The 17,747-nt window shown below is 28.6% G+C and overlaps 1 protein-coding gene across 1 annotated transcript in view; it reads left to right on the top strand.

The window, feature by feature from the left end:
• Positions 1-17,747, top strand: part of LOC111033413 (semaphorin-2A) — a 373,923-nt gene that overhangs the window by 167,480 nt on the left and 188,696 nt on the right. The window contains exon 4 of the mRNA XM_022314127.1: positions 10,952-10,988. The gene's annotated coding sequence lies outside the window, so the exon portion shown is untranslated. The remainder of the gene's footprint in view (positions 1-10,951; positions 10,989-17,747) is intronic.

Here is a 17,747-nt window from a genome sequence, read left to right as displayed (position 1 = left end):
CAAAGATCATGGATCATTATTTTATTATCGAAAAAATCTGTAAACAAATGAAATATCACATTTTAGATAATATCAGTGGTTATCGTAATCATCATATTGTATTAAATCTCAAGAGAAATATAGTGTTAAAAGGGATAAAAGTCGATATCGAACAATCCTCGATGACGATGAAAACAGAATTGTTGATTTAGTACCGTTGTTCTTGTTTTTATACTAAATCAATACCCACCATGAAAATACCTCTTGGCCAATAAATTGTCGCGAATATTTAAAATTATCGCTTTCTACCAATACACTAAATGGTCATATAATATTCTATCATAGTATGGAAGGTAACAAATTATTTGAATAATGGTTCACCCAAGAAAAATATTGTGTACTTACCAAAAATACGTATTTCAAAATAAATTCCTCTCACATAAAATCGGTATTAATTAATGTTGCCTTTGAGATTATAGCATAATATTCTGTCAAGTATATGAAACAAGACAATTTTTACAGAAAATAAATTTGAAATTGTTAAACAAACTATAAAAACTGTAGTATTATGTATATAATATGGCAGAATCAATGTTTAAGTAGTTGTTACAATTTGCAAGTTAATGGGTTTTGATATATTTATTAGTTGTATGTGAAAAATAATATATATATGTTTACTATAGATATGTACATGTACTTTTAAACTAAAATTCCAAATGTACACATTATAATTTATGAAACTGTTGCAAAAAAAAAACCGTTTGTTTATCTAACGTAAATTTTTTAACTGCGACAGATGAACGAAGAAGTAATATTAGCTGATTATATTTTATTTCGTGTTTGACCATCACGTAGTTTCATGGGAGTGAAACTGCAAGAAAATTTACATAAAATAGGGACGGTATTGTGCAAAACGGCACAAGTCAGTTTTTAAAAATGTGATATTATACTTTTTTTGTGTACTTGTGTAGATAACTTTACGCTCAATCGACTGGTGGGATATCTAAGTAGATAATAATATTGTACTAACACGTTAACCCCCCCAAAGTGGTTTTCACTGTGTTACTTTCAATGGCAAGAGATATAATTCTAAATGTCAACAAAATTACTCCAAACATGGATTTTGAGACCTCATATAAGATCTAACTGAAAACGATTCCAGCGAGAACTGCCCCTCCGGTCTCAAATCTCAATAATCAGTATTTTCTTGTCGGATTTAAAATACGCAGTGTTGCCCCTTTCAATAATTACTACAAGTTTGCAAGTGGCATTATTAGTTTTTTTTAAATCGACATTTCTATAAATTGGCAATTCTGTGTTTATGTAAACGTATGAAAAAAGCCCGGGTTGATCGGGACAAAGAGATCTCATTTAAGAGCTAATGGCGGTCAACGTTTTAAGTAATCGACTTGGGTTTGATGTTTATTGAAACCGGCAATCAACAGTTCTGCATAAATCTATTTTCTCTTTATTGTTTTATTTTTCTTGACTGTGCATTTTAAATATACATAAATAATGTAGATGTATTATACTATTTATACATTATTACTATTTATTTATATACCTATTATATTATATAAATACTCACACGAACCATTGTCGGACAAACACAATATAGGTACGTATATTTTATACACGCACAGTTATACAATTGTTATTTCCCACAGACTGATGGTCTTAAGCTTCTATTGCGTCCAATCCTTTACGGGGATTTATCTTTATTATTATTATATATTATATAATATAATATATATATATATATATATATACACACTTTTTTTATCGATATGATTAAAACCATCGTCGCATTTGATTGGATTATATAGGGCATAGGGGGACTAACCGCTGCGGAGAATATAAAATACTTCACACGGTTTTTTACCCTGTCATAGCAAATTTTTTATCGATCACATTCGAAAAACGAGGGTTTTAAATCCCCACTCTGAAGGGATTTTATGCTCTGTGAAATATGTTTTCAGTGTACATTCACAATTATTTATTGATAATTAGTGATAAAATAGTAATAATAATTGTAAAATATTAAAATAATAGAAGTAATAAAATGTTTTATTCATTGCTACGGATTCAGTTTATTGAAATACTTTATTAAATGTAGGTAGATAATATTTGTATATCAAACAAATTACACTCTCTTTATTTCCGACGCCGTATTAAAAGGTTTATAAAAGGTATATAATATACTGTGTAGGAATTAGAAATTAATTTAGTATTTCATAGGTAAATATTTTTAAAAAACTATTAAGACTAATCATCGTAGGTATATTATTTTAATTTATATTTTATTTATTTACTTAAACATTAGTCCTCGTAATTGAGTGGTAATGCTTATTTGAGTTGAAAACGTCAAACGTTTATTTTGTACGAATTTGTATAAAAAGCTTTTAAAACTTTGATTAAAAATTCCAATTAAATTATTTTCCAATGACTAATAGTTTCTACGAAAATCAACATTTAAATTTATTTTAAAATAGTAATCATACAAACACATTGATTTGTCCGATATATTATATAATGAAAAAAAATATTTTTTAAATATGTGTATAGTGTTATAATATTTTCACTTGGTCAGCTTGTGAGCAGAATTTAAAAAATAATATAAATAACACAATCTAGCTTAAGTTAGGTTAAAGATCCGCACTAAAAAAAAGGTTGGTTGTGAGTATATTTCTGAGAGCTACCTATAATCGTTCCAATAATCTTAATATTTTTTTTATATGAATTTTTGAATAAATTATGATGCGTGTATTGATATTATTAAAATATACTAATTTAAGTTTCGGAATTCTGTTTCAAATAATGTAATTTCTTAGGATCGGAGATTTCAACAACTCATAACATTTTAAATATAAATATTTCGTTATTATTTTCCTGAAAAACACTCAACGATTTAATGAATATTAAAAATTAGTTTAATCACATCGTTTACATAGTTTCTTTTAATATCGGTCATGTGGCATTTGTGGTCAATACGAAGTTTTTTTTAAAAATATTTTTTTACTTATACACATTGATTTTGACCTAATTAACTAGTTTCGAACCCAAGTGACTCGTAACACGCGAAATCGCTGGTGGTTTTGTTTTAAATTAGTTTTTTATCGCCCAACAGCAGCAGTTGTAAAAACCTGCCGGAGAATTATACGTGGAAACAGTCTGTATGCTTCACCACGGCAATCAACGGCTCGGTCCACCCGCACATCTATCTCTTCCCTTACCGTGTACCAACCCAATCCCATAAAACTGAAAAATCGTACTTTGTAAATATTTGTACTGAAGGGGGTGGTTTTTTTTCCCCCGTTGTCACTGCGGCTGCTGTTGTAAAAACAGTATAGTTGTAGTAGTGGCCGTAGTAGTATAGTAGACAAAAAAATAATAACACGAAATTGCGTGTTAGGTATTTTCTTACCCCGCTAGTTCTTCAAGGGGGTAAACTTTTTCCATTTCTCCGTCGAAATCAAATAAAAGTTTCTGTTTCTCATATATACACACTCATACATTCACATCACTGACGAAAAGTGTATGTGGGACAACAGCGAACGAAATTTTCAAACGGTAGACATCGGCATATTATATGAATGGTGTCTTTTTCTTAAAAACATATAAGTACCTCATAGCAGGCTGCTTCTAACCCTCAAAATATATAAATTAAATAATGATAGTAATAACACAAAGCTGTTACTTAAATCTAGAATGGATGAATTGTTTTATTTGTTCTACATTATTTCATTCACTGCTCCTCTTCCAAATTGTATATCTCTCAAAATCGTAATAATATAATAAATAAACACTATTGCCTATATCATATTTGCTCATATTATATTATAATATGGTATGTACCTATGTGCATGTGTTTGCGTGATGATATTATTTTCATTTTCGTAGTATTAAAGCATTCTTACTTGGTAAATTGTTTGCATATTGTTAGAAGATAAAAATTGAATTTCGTCGCACGCGTTTTGCCAACCGAAATAATAACGTCACGTTGTGTTGGCTAAAAGAAAAAAACATAAAATCCTCTGTTCATATCTTTTATCTTTAGAGATCATTAGTAATGTAAAGAAAAAATATTTGTGGAGTCTTTTAGAAGAGACTATAGTGAAAAATGACAGGTTTTCTCAGATTTTTGCACAAAGCGCCTAAAAGTCTGTTATAGAAAATCAACCCTTTTTCACCTATTTTTTCTTTACTCTACAATTATAGTATACTTGAATTCATACAACTTTCTTTAGTTGACATTTGAATTACTCGGTTCGTCAGATTTTCTTTTCGTAAACATCAATGGTTGTATTTCTCGTTTTTTTTATATCTGGCATAATATTATTATGAACAATATAATGTACAATATAAAATATATAAATATATAATATATAATATATATATCATACCTATATCATATTTTCGTTATTCGTAAAACAATTCTAAGGTGTTAAGCATTAAAAAATTATTTGAATGAAAAATGTTATAAGTTTTAACTGGGTGATGAATATAATATTATACAAAATAGAATTCAAATATATTTAAAAATATATACAATTTAACTATTCATCTATAAATTTAACAAAAATGTTCTCACTTTGTGTTTGGAAAAACGTATTAATCAGTTTTATTAACAGTTGTAATAATGTGTTTTCACCACATTTTGTAACAATAATAACGGTTTCTTCTACATTTGAAAACTATATTATAGAAAATCATAACCTTATGTTTCTATAACCGACAGAAAATGAAATGTGAGGAAAAACCAAATAAGATATAATTTTGGATTAAGGTTAAATATATATATTTAAAAACTAACCCTAAAAATTATAATATTTATTATTATAATTTTATGGTAGGTAATATAAAACTATGTTTAGTTACTTGATACTATGTCCACTTTAAAGTTTTTATTTTTACAATATTCAATTATGACATAATTATAGGTACATTATATGTTCATTGTTTATAATAGCACTATAATGGTTTTGCTCGAAATTGGTTTACATAAATGATTACTTGAAAAATTAAGTTTTAATATTTCTAATGCTTACAGTCTTAAGTGGCAGTTAATTAAATACTACATTTTATACACATACTTATTATAAATATATACATATATATATATATAGATTGAACCATTATTTCTGAGTTCGATGGGGTTGACATGAAATCCGGTCAGTATATATCACTACAGTGTATTACTTGTTCCCGGTTGACCAACAACTTTTATAAAAAAAAAAACATGAAAATCACATAAATCAAATCACTGACATACAGATGAACGTTTTCTATACATATATATTTCAGTAGGTCAAGTATAACAAACTGAGCGGATTGGGGGAGAGAAATATCAATAATTCTTTACACTTAAATAATACTTTTGAGGAGCTATCGATTTGCATTTTGAAAGTAAAAAGTAACTAACAAAATATATTAATAATTAATACATTTTACACTTCATGTTTCGTCGGTTAACGTCACCTTCAATACATAGAAAATGGGCGTTGAGTAATTTTTGTAGTCGTTTATTTTTGACCTTTGCATTCTTCGATAGTCATTATGAGTCCATGACAGTGCCTTTGGCATATTCACGTTCTATAATAGTATGTATCTTCGTATACCTAAACGTTATAGAAACCATACATATACATAGTATAAATTATTTTAGAAGAGACCTGGTATCAAAATTTAAGTAATAACACAGGGGGAGAGCCACTCCTCACTGTTGTGGGAGAAGTGCGCCCCCGGGGGAATAAATCTCCGCAGCGGCGGTGGCCGCCATAGCATCGAATGAGCGAAAATGTATATATGGTATTTGGCAATGTTGACCGAGATAATGGAATGTTCGTGTCAAATCGCGACCTGGGGGATGACGACGGGCAGGATCAGAGAGATGGGGGCTTTAGACTCGACCCTTTGGTTTTCGTACAATGTATGTATACAATATCGATCAGTGTATGGTGTGTGTGTGTGTGTGTGTGTGTGTGTGTGTGTGTGTATGTGGTTGTGTGTACCGCATAAAACTCACACATTCACAAAGGCCTATGACGTTTGATTGACTGTTCCCCACTCTTGGCATCCGCCCACCTCTTGTTCGACATGTACATCGAAGTATATAGCAGCAGGACGACAGTGCGTTTATACACGCCATAACAGTATACTCACTTCCTCTTCAAAGTTACACGGAAACGCATAATATGCGCTGTACACCGTGTAGTATATTACCGTAGTTGAGATTTTTCTAATGCCTTTGACTCACTGTTAACTGTAGTAAATTGTTATATAATGCATTAAGGGCCTAATCCTCCAGTATTTTTTAGCTGCCCTAAATGTATATGCATGAGTAACGGCTCAGGAGATTAAATACAACTGAAAGACATGCTAGGTTTATGGTATTGTTACTTGTTATATCGCAAGGACTCAGTTTTCGTCGTCAGCGTGGTAGTGTGGACAAATGTATGGATAGACAAGGACGACGGAGAGAAAAGTGGAGTGCTCGAGTACAAATGAAAACCGTGAGAGTGGTGGTGACCGAGGAGCAAATGCTTTCGTCCTGTTAATCTAAGTATATTGCAACAGAACGACAGTGCGATATACTTAGTATTTTACTCACTTCCCCTCCACAGACAACAGTTACATGAGAACATATAATATGCGCTGTACGCACCGTAGTATATTATCGTACAGTTGAGATTTTTCCTAATGCCTTTGACTCACTATTAACAGTGCGTATCATACGACGCATTAATGGCCTAATCTCCCCCGTTTTTTTAGCTGCCTTAAATGCTTATGCGTGATCAACGGTGCAGGAGATTAAAACTGCAACTAAAACACACACTAGGTATATGGCTGTTGCATTGTAACGACGCAGTTATCGTCGTCAGAGTGGTACGATGGACAAACGGATGGAGAGGAAATAGTGACGTGCGCGTGTACGGGGAAAACCTTGCGAGAGGTGGCGACCGAAGAGCGAATGCTTTTGTAGACAGAGTTAATCCAGATTAATAGAGTTCAATGTAACCCTCGGTACATAATATACACAATGTAAAATGTACATACGTACGTCATACATACATTTACATACTTATATACGTGTTGTACGCTTTTGTAAGTGTGATGTGCTATTATGATCATACACTACGCTGCTTTTGCGTTGGTTCAACGTGGTATGAAATTATAACACACTCCGCCAACCTTACAGATTTTTGTGTGCATCTACATAAGCATGAACAATTTTTTGTAAGGTACGCAAAATATTGTCAAAACACATTTCATCGATCGAAATTGTAATGTAATGAAATTCCGATCAATGACTGATCATTATGTTGGTATACAATATACATCTCGTATTTGCAATTTCTCCGACTACCTATCCAACGACATAATCACTATTAACATATTTTGAATCATTTGAAAACTAAACCTAACCTAACCAATCACGCATACTATAAATTATAATAATAGTGTAGAAGTTCCGTATCAACATACTTGGTCAGTACTCAGTTGGCGCATTTTTTTGATCAAGACATGTTACACAACTTATTATTTCTATATTCTAATGTACCTACATTTATGTTTTAGAAAACAATAAATTATGTTCATATATATTTATATATGTTCAATTATATCATACATTCAAATGTATTACCTATAGGCTATAATACATGTATGTTGTATACCATAAAAGGATTTTTGTTATGCCTATATGTATATATTACGAGTATCAATAATCTATAGACTTATTATTTGTTACTATTTAAAAAGTATAGTTTGTATTCACAGTAAGAAGTTTTAATGTAACATATATTGTCCAAATTTCAATAAAAATATTTTATAATAAATTGACTTAACTTAAATTAAAAATAGCTTAAATTGAAAATTGTAATTTCAAACAATTTTTAATAAAAACTATATAAGTTTAGTGTTAAGTATAAATATTATAATATGTTTTTTATTTTTGTTTTTAAAATATTATGTTTATTTTTTTTAAATGTATTTCATTTAACTCAATAAATAATTTAAGAATAATAATAAAATGTCAACGAATGGTCTGTTCTCCCAACCATAGTATTTTTATCGTTAATAAGGGTATAGTTTGAATATTTATAGTTTCTCCACTATTTTTCTGACTTGAAAAAGAGTATTGTGTAAGGTTTATGTCAAAAATATGTTCTCTACTCTCGATAAACACTGTCATTCTATTGATCATAATTATGTATATACTAAGTTTATAAAATTCAACATTTTTTAATCATTCAAATGATAATGTGAATATTTTGGTGTTAAATTAATTTATTAATATTCAATTATTCTTAATTGTTTAATTTCGTATAACACTATGTCTACGTTTTACCCCAGTATCACGTTATATAATTATATGAATGTATTGAATGAATTATATTCTCGCCTATCATAAAATTACCACTTCTATGAAGGCGAGTGAGTGACTCTGACAAGTGTTAAAAATTATAATTAATACAATTTTTCATGCATCTCTTACAATAATCAAAGGCATCAGTAAATATTACATATTGTGTTATACGTAAAGATAAATAAGCATAAAAAGCATTTGAGTTGATCATTCCGGTTACTGAACACACACTGTTGAAGAGTTTTAGGTGTGTATATCGTGTTCTCTCATATTTATTGAACTTATTAATTATGTACTTGAAAATAATTTTAAAAATTGATATTCATAACAAAAATCAGAATATTATTGTTTATTCAATTTTAGCACCGTTGACATTATATTTCATTGAAGAATTGAAAGGTTGTTTAGTTATTTAAATTAAAAAACCAAAGCTTTGGATTAAAATTAAATGTATAATAGGCGTCAATTTATTTTTCAACGAGTAAACAAAATATTGACCTTACATTGGTACCTTATTTATGAATTATTATTATACATCAAATTCTTTATTTATTCTCTCCTCGATAAATCAATTTATTACAATTATTTAATACGATTAATGAAAAAAGAAGTACCTATTTGGTTTTGGTTTATCTCTTTAGATGTGTGCTGATAATATAGGTGCCTTTATGTTTAGATTTAGGTATAATATTATATGTTTATAATATAATGATTAATTGGTGTTCAATTTATTCTGTTTTTATTCACAATATCAAAATGATATTATTTATTCGTTTCAGAATGGATCGAATACATGAACCTTTTTTTCTTCTCGGTGATGACCTGTTTCGGTTCAACGAGTTTTAACTCGATTCATACAAGTATAATAATGGGTGTAATACGTGTGTGCATATTAAGTATATAGTATCGTCTCCTGTGATTTATGTTCTTAAAGTCGACCGACCTAGAAGAATCTACTATCCAGCTAGACAGGGTAGACTTTCAAATACTGTGTTATTCGAGTGCAAAAAGCAGCAAAGTTCCATCCGTTAGGCGTCCATCCAAATCATGTTTCACTTCTTGCGAACGCATTTCGTTGAACTAGTGGACCGTGTATGTATTGCCAGGATTCCCGAGACGGAGAGTCAATTACGTAGTTGTCACAAAACAGTGCCTTTTAAATTATTTTCGAAGAACTTGGGCGTGAGTGTGTGCACACGAGTGTATGCGTGAATACTGTATATGTATAATATACTACTTGAGCATAATACAGTAGAGAGAAAACAAGCACTGTATTTTTACACAAGGATAAAGCAGGAAACGTTCGTTTGAATAAACATCATGGCTGATCGGTTTCTACCCCCATCTGAGCATCCCCCAACAGCCCAATGCACTAGGCCAAACGTATGTGTTGTGTATGTGTTTAACAGCCGTAAAAATAAAATTCTCCTTTTTTCTCTCTGCTAACGATTGCTTTGACGTACCTGAGCACATATTTTACTTTCCTTTTTTTTTATCAATTCCATCCCAGTGAGAATCACTCCGACCTACGTGACAACTCTCAGCGCGCTGATGAGTGACGACATTTAACAACTCGTAATTATTTCATACCCATTTTGAATGCATTGTTTAATATTGGCGATAGGTGTGAAAAAATACAATTCAATATTTCGTCAAACTCCGTTAGGTACTCATAATTCGTTTTGGAAAAAAATCTACTCTCATATAGAATAAAGTTCAGAAGTATTCAGTCACCATTTACGATTTACCTATTAAATAATAATTTAAATACATAAGACACATCCATTTTACTTATTAAAATATTGGTACTCACTTATAATGCATAAATTTAAAAAAGTTCATATTTGTGTCTTAAGATATTCTATTATTTAGATTTATGAAAATAAATCTAAATTTATTAGACAAATGTATATTTTGAAACGAATTAGTTATTTCTTCAGGATTGTACCTCAGGTTTATTCAACTTAATTAATGAAATTGCTGATTATTTAATTCTTGCAAATTTAAATATGAATCCTTTGTATTTAACACATATCTTGAAGACATCGATGTGAAAAAAAATGCAACTATTTCCGCCTTTTAAAATATGTGTGTCTTTGTGTTTAGAAAATAAATTGGTGTGATTAAAATTAATAATTTAGTTTGGAAATAATTTAAATTGTTTATTCAGAAGAATGGTTTATTATGTTTTTGTATTTTTAATGTACTAAAAACTAAAACCAACTAAGAATATGACAAGAATTAAGTTGAGAAGTTTAAACATTTTTACCTTGTTTGAAAATCTAATTATTGCTTTACTCGCCCTTTAAGTGGATGTAATTAACCGAAAGTGGTATTAATTAATAATGTTATGTTAGGTTCTTCTTATATGCACTACATCTGTATGAAATAAATCAAAAAAACTGTATACATAATTACATGTTTTAATTTGTATAAAAACAATAGGTCAATACATAATTAATAGTTTATTATGAAACTATACAATCATATTATGTACCGTTTGTATTCAAAATATCTGCGATTTACATCAAATTAATTAATTCTTTACTATTACCTATCTTAAAAAAAATGCAGTTGTAAGACATTTTTCTGTTATTGTTTCAGGTGTTGTTGTCATTCAGACAAAGACGGAGCCATCACGGTAAGTCAAAACATTAGTTATTATCCTTACCACACGTACTTTAGTCATTATGAGTATTATTATTACAACAGTATCGACGTGTATCTTCTATATTATTATTATTATTATCATAATCATAATCATCAACGCTAACCATTGTCATTATCATTATCGTCATCGTTCTCGTTGTTATGGAGTGGAATTTATACTAGTTATTCGTGAGAGGCATATAAATTACGTGATCCCAAAATATTGTCCTCTCTTCTCTTCTCTTCGCCATAACTTGTGAATGTGTGTGTGTGTCTCTCTCTCTTACTCTCACACACACACTATCTCTATCTCACTCTTTTTATAACATGAATGTTTTAAACTGCCTATAAATTAGTCGTGACCGTCGCCACATGGCATTATGGCATTTGAAACTGGAGACTACGAGCAACAAGGGATAGACCTTTGCAAATAACGTAATAAATGCTGCCGGACAATGCACCGCTCCACAGGCGGTATTCAGTCGTGACGTTAAATGCTTTATTATATTATTATACTCATAACGTCCATATTTTACTTATAATAATAACGATGATGAGTACCTCGTTATTTTAGTTTTGCTATGAGATGAGTGTATGTGGGTGTGACTATAAATTATATACAATTTGAACTAAAGTTAAAAAAATGTATACAACATTGCTAAGTAATTCGCAAATTAATTAGTATGACTAATCAACAAATTATAAAAAATGTTTTAGTTAAATAAAAATAATATAAATACATAATATATTGATAAATGTTGTTCGTGCAATATTGTAAATCTACATTTGGAGTTCAGTTTTTTAACAACAACGTTTCTGGATAGGAACACAGTTGACATTTTAATATAGTTATTTTACCCCTATTCTAATAATAAAAAAACCAACATTATATTTATTATTAATCAGATTACTATAATTACTACTATATTAATCAATAAATCATGAACCAATAAATGTTGTTAGTGAAAACACTATATGGTTATTTAGATTTTTTAACAGGTTTGTTTGATTGGAATTAAAAATTACTCTGGTTTCAACGTCACATTGATGATAATTTACTTTTCCATCAAAACATTTTATGAATTAATTATTAATTGTATTTTTTTTTATAAAGGATTTTATTTATGTTGCATATTGTTCATGAATGCTAAATCGTGTTTAAAATATAATATGAGTAGGTACCCACCCAAATAGAAAGTGGGCGATTTTCAACAGAGACATTTTTTCGGGATTTTTTTATTTTTAAATATTGATTTGAATTACGTGTACCTACACATATTTTCTTAAGTTTTCAGAAGGCAGAATCAGTAGATATTTTTAACTTGTTTTTTACATAACTCAAATTATGATTAAAGCTAAAAATTAATTTCACTAATATACATAATTACATAATTAGATATTACAATATTAGGTTAAGAATTTAAACCTGAAATTGCAATGTAAAATGTATAAATTAAGAACTAATTTGTTTAAATTAATAAGAAAGCTATATAAAAAATTAATATTTCGTAATATATAAAGGTTTTAAAATTTTAAATATTTGATCATGTATCAATACTTAATATTTTTACCAAAATTAACTTGTATATCAATTGTTAATCATACTCGGTATGTATAAAATAAAAGATTATGTATGAAAAATGTCTGTGAAGTATACTAGCTATAATGTATAACCCAACAACTTTTCTGGGTAGGCTTACAACTTGTTCATAAGAAAAAAAATAATGATAATAAAACACCTGTCTATTATTTATAGCTTCCTTTTTGTATGTAAACTTTTTATGTAATTTAATCTTTATTATGTCGTATAAAAGTAATGATGCATTTGACTAAGGTTCGGAAACATTTTTGGCGATGGGCTTATGAAATTAAATCCTAATTTGGATTATAATCTTTAATGTATATATTGTATTGGTATACACATTCAAGACACAACAAACAACGCACAGTACCGTGTGCGGTGTGGTTAACAATAGACGTTTAAATACGTAGTTCTGTACATTAGTCACATTTATAGTACCAAAGTTTGTATGCATAAAATAATTAATAACAGCTAAAATCAAAATTTATGATTTTACTCTGCCATACAATGAATACAATGACTCGTTGTCTTGAAACTGCTGTCGCGTCATAATAGTGTTTACGTATTACAATATCTTCTTAAACTATGCCATATGTACCTCCCTGAATTGTTTCTCGTCAAATTCTTAATGCTATAATTTAGACATTTAGTCTTAGTCGATTTATCTTGGAGGAACTTTACTATAACGGGTGCTAATTTCAACTTTCTTTGTTAATTGAACATTTGTAAAAATTATTGTATCTGATGAAAGTTGAAAGCTAAAATATAGTGCCTACCTAAAATCTTCTATTTGTTTGCTGTTAATTTTGTTATGAATTATTATTTAAAGCAAATGTTTGTTTATTTTACCGAGGTTTTGAAATTAACAATTATTTTTTTTCTTGGAATATGTATTTTTCATTTAGGATTATTTTATACCTCGTATTGACCCTTCTCGACTTCAACGTGTTCTGCAATTTTTTAATGTTTTACTTGGCTTTTAAGGTATCCAAACACACTTAACGATTATTCTATTGTTTCCGAAATACATGGAACGGACAGCCTTGGCTGAACGAAGAGCATGATAATTTTAAATTTCGTTTATTGTTCGTTTTCAAACCAAATTGATTACCTTACTATAATAAGCGTATAATCATTTAAGTTTACTTTAATGTTCCTTTTCATCCTTAATATATCTCACAAGTATCAAACTATTTTTACAATTTATATTTATCACTCATATTTTCTATCTTCATAGTTTATTATTCTGTACGTTTCGAGAACAAACCATTGATAATTTTCCTAATAAATTAAATACATTTTCTTTTTTTAAATGTTTACAACTTATTCAAGTACCATCGCATACTGCTATGCAATTCTAAATGCATATATCACTACATGTTGATCTCGGATGATATATCATATTATTGTCTATTTTCAAAAACCGGGAAATACAGATGAAAGACGTCCATAAAATATATTATCGATGAGTACCAACATAAATATTCAGTAAACAATGCCACTTAAAGATTGCTTTGTGTTGCCCTGCATTCTGAGGATTTTTGGTCTGTATTGTCCTTTTGTTTACTTCGACATCGTCGTATACGTTAAACCGCTAAGCTCTCCGTTTAATCGCAGGTGTTTCGAGTTTAATTGTTTAAAATACAGAAAAACCACACCTTGCGTAAGTACATCCTATTTACATGTATAGATCATTATTATTATTATTGTTATTAGGTAGGTATATCACAATAGGTTTATTTTTAATTAATGTAAATATTAACATTTTCAAACTCATATTTTATTGACTATGTACCTACCTACTATAATATTTACGAACAATATATAGAGTACAAAATTAATAATAATATGTTGATTATATTATTTAAAATAACTAAGGTATTGCTCATCGAAAATTTTAAATACAATACTCTGCAAGTAATTATTTGAAATTATATTAATATTTTTAAAATTAAAAAATACATATTTACATTCAATGGTATTTACCGCACTACGATTATCAAAATTCATTATTCTTGTAGTTAGATCTGATAACCTAATTTTATTTTAACGCTACGTAAATCAAATTTGCTTGTGTTCACTGATTTGTAAAAAAAATGGATATGCACAATTTATAATATGTAGGTACTAAAAACTAATAATTTATATCCCGTTTTTAGTTTATGGTTGAAAATGATGATGTACCTAGATAATGTGACTGACTCCTAAGTTAAAGTAAAAACACTAAAATGTTTTAAAATTCACACTTGCTTGACGAATCTTTGTCTTGTTAGAATTATTGATACTATTTAAATAAGCAATTATCTCTTTTTTTAACACACATACAATTATATAAATACGAGTAGATAAAGAATAGGTTATGTAAACTTATTTGTAAGTGCATCGATAATAAGAAAGCTGATAATGTAAAATCATTAAAATATTTATAGTAGGTATCTTTAAACGAATAATACTACAACAACAACAATAATAACTATAACAGTAATTAGTAAAATTCAGTGCATAAACATAGTAACTATCGTTATTTTTTTCAAGTCAATTTTTTTTTTATTACCCACTATTATTTATTATGTTTAGTGTAGTTAGTGTATAAACTATAATATTTGTAATTATAATTTATGCATCAGAAACAAAGACGATTGTAAGGTAAATATTTGAGAAAATATAAGACGATAATAGTGAACACTAGAAATTTTCATTTATTTAGTATAAACGATGTTTACAGTAAGTAGGTAGACTGTATTACTAATTAAAATTCAATACCTAAGTCTTCATCGTTAATTTTAATCATTCAATTTTTAGTACTTATATATATATATATAATGATTTGGTGTATAGTATATTAGGATGATCATATTTTGTATATTTTATCTAAATATATTTTTTTTCTAAACATTTTTAATAAACAAAGTGTATAATGTCTTAAATGATAAATACAAAAATAGAACGCCTGTGTATAATTTAAATTGCAAATGAGATTAAAAAAAAATTATATTTCTTTGATAACAGTTTTTTTATACTTTTGCTATAGGTAATACAATAATGTATTAACATTTTCAAACGGGAGTTTGCAGTATATGTTATAATAGGTTTCTTAAACTGTTGTAATGTACAAATATGTTGCGTATGTTAATATGTATTTAATAGTACCTATTTAATATGTATTTAATGCATTTAATAGTTTAAAATTAATTCAAAAACTATAATGAACCTCTAACTAATTATTTTAAATGACTACAAGACTAAATAAAAGTACAGTTCCGGTTTGAATTAGTTAAATAACTTAGTAAATTACCATGGCTATTATGATCAGTCTCACATTTTATCTGGAACATAATATTATATGTAGCTTCTAAGAAGTCTTTACATAAGTTAATTTTTATTTATATTGAATACGTTATTTTAGTTGTTTGATTTTAATGTAAATTATCAATAGGTCTAGTTCAATAAACGCATAATTATCAGTTCATATTTTGTTGTGCAGAATAGTTTTATTTTCTTCAAATTTTGGTACTAAAATGATTTTATATATATAATATTTTATCTATAAATATGAAATATATTGTACCAAATATAGAAGGTACACTAAACCAGAATTACATGTTAGTATAATAATAATTCATATGCTTGTCCACTCCTAAGTGATTGATAGTTACAACTATGAATTCCAATACATGAACTATTGGAAATTGACATAGGGGAATCACATAGGAACATTATAGCATTGTATTATAATGTGCCATATTAATTTTCATCTGTAAATAACACACAATGATCGTGATAACCAAGTTTCGTAACTATGGTAACTATACAACCTCAGTATAACCATAGGTACATTATACTGTGATTATTATAGCAACGTCACTCACGACGATGACGGTGTCAAAACTATTTTAGACAATCTAAACACAAAACCACCATTGACCTTTCTATCAAATAATAGCAATATCGTCGACACGATTGAATAATACCTAATTATAACTTAATTGTGTTAAATCTGAGGAATAAACAACTGTATAACTAATAATAAATTAAGGAAAAATGAAAATCGAATGTAATTTAATTGAAGTTATAATTACTTACGTTTTGGTAATGCGGGTTTAAAGTATAAAGTTGACCCGTTTATATTATTGAAAAATATCTTATACAGTACCAAATAACTAAGGGATCTTTCTGCTATAGATGAAAAGTATTGAATAGGTCTCTGTAGTAATGATTACTAATGGATGTGTTAAATCATTGCATACAAAAATCTTGTATTCAACTATTTATAACTTATATCAATCTGTGACTACAGTCATTCATTTTTCAATCACAACAATTAAACTATTTCAGTTTTATTAAAATTGTTTTTAGAGTAAAAATTCAATATTTTGTTTTCTCTTTTTACTAAATTACTGGGAATTTTTTCTAATGATCTCATGAAGTACCAAAATATCCAAATTTCTATCAGAATATGGGTACTTCTGAAATTAAAGTTAAAACATTTTTTCTACTATGAAATGTGTAAACAGACCAGAAAAAAACACAAATTACTGTTAAACCATAACACTGATCACTTCAATCAGAAAATAAATTTAGTTTGTTTAATTTTTTTCAGTTAGAAAATAATTCTAGTACTTTTTAATTTATTTTTTGATCGTCAAATAACAAACGTCTACAATGTACAAGAATTCAGGTATGTCAATAGTAGGTAATAATGATTCATCAGAATATTTTAAGCATTCGACTCATTTTAAAGGAATGTGCCAAAAACCAAACCTGATCATCGTCGCTGTATCCACTGGGTTCAGCAACCCTTTGGCCTAACACCGCGTGTCAGACTATGTGCGTATAAAGTGTCTACTTATATAATATTAGAATTTCTGGTGTACGCTTATACATGTATAATAGTTAGGAGAGGGTCGTTTTTCGTATCGTATAGGTATAACCTAGTGAAATTTTCACCTTATATCACGACACGGTTGAAAACCCTATTTACACAAACACTCCCGCATACACAAGCATTGAGCCCTATTGAAAAAGGGGTACAGTGGTGGGTGTATATAGTAAGGGGGTGGGGGTTGAATGGGGGCATATTTCCTAGGTTATATAATACAGTATGGTACCGCCACCATCGTAAAACCGTCGGATTAAAGAGCCTCTTTCCCGGGCCACACTTAACCGTGA

This window comes from Myzus persicae, unplaced genomic scaffold, assembly GCF_001856785.1.
Source record: "Myzus persicae strain clone G006 unplaced genomic scaffold, MPER_G0061.0, whole genome shotgun sequence".
NCBI lineage: Eukaryota > Metazoa > Arthropoda > Insecta > Hemiptera > Aphididae > Myzus > Myzus persicae.
The sequence above is the reverse complement of the archived record's forward strand: the minus strand, read 5'-3'. Positions and strand labels throughout refer to the sequence as shown.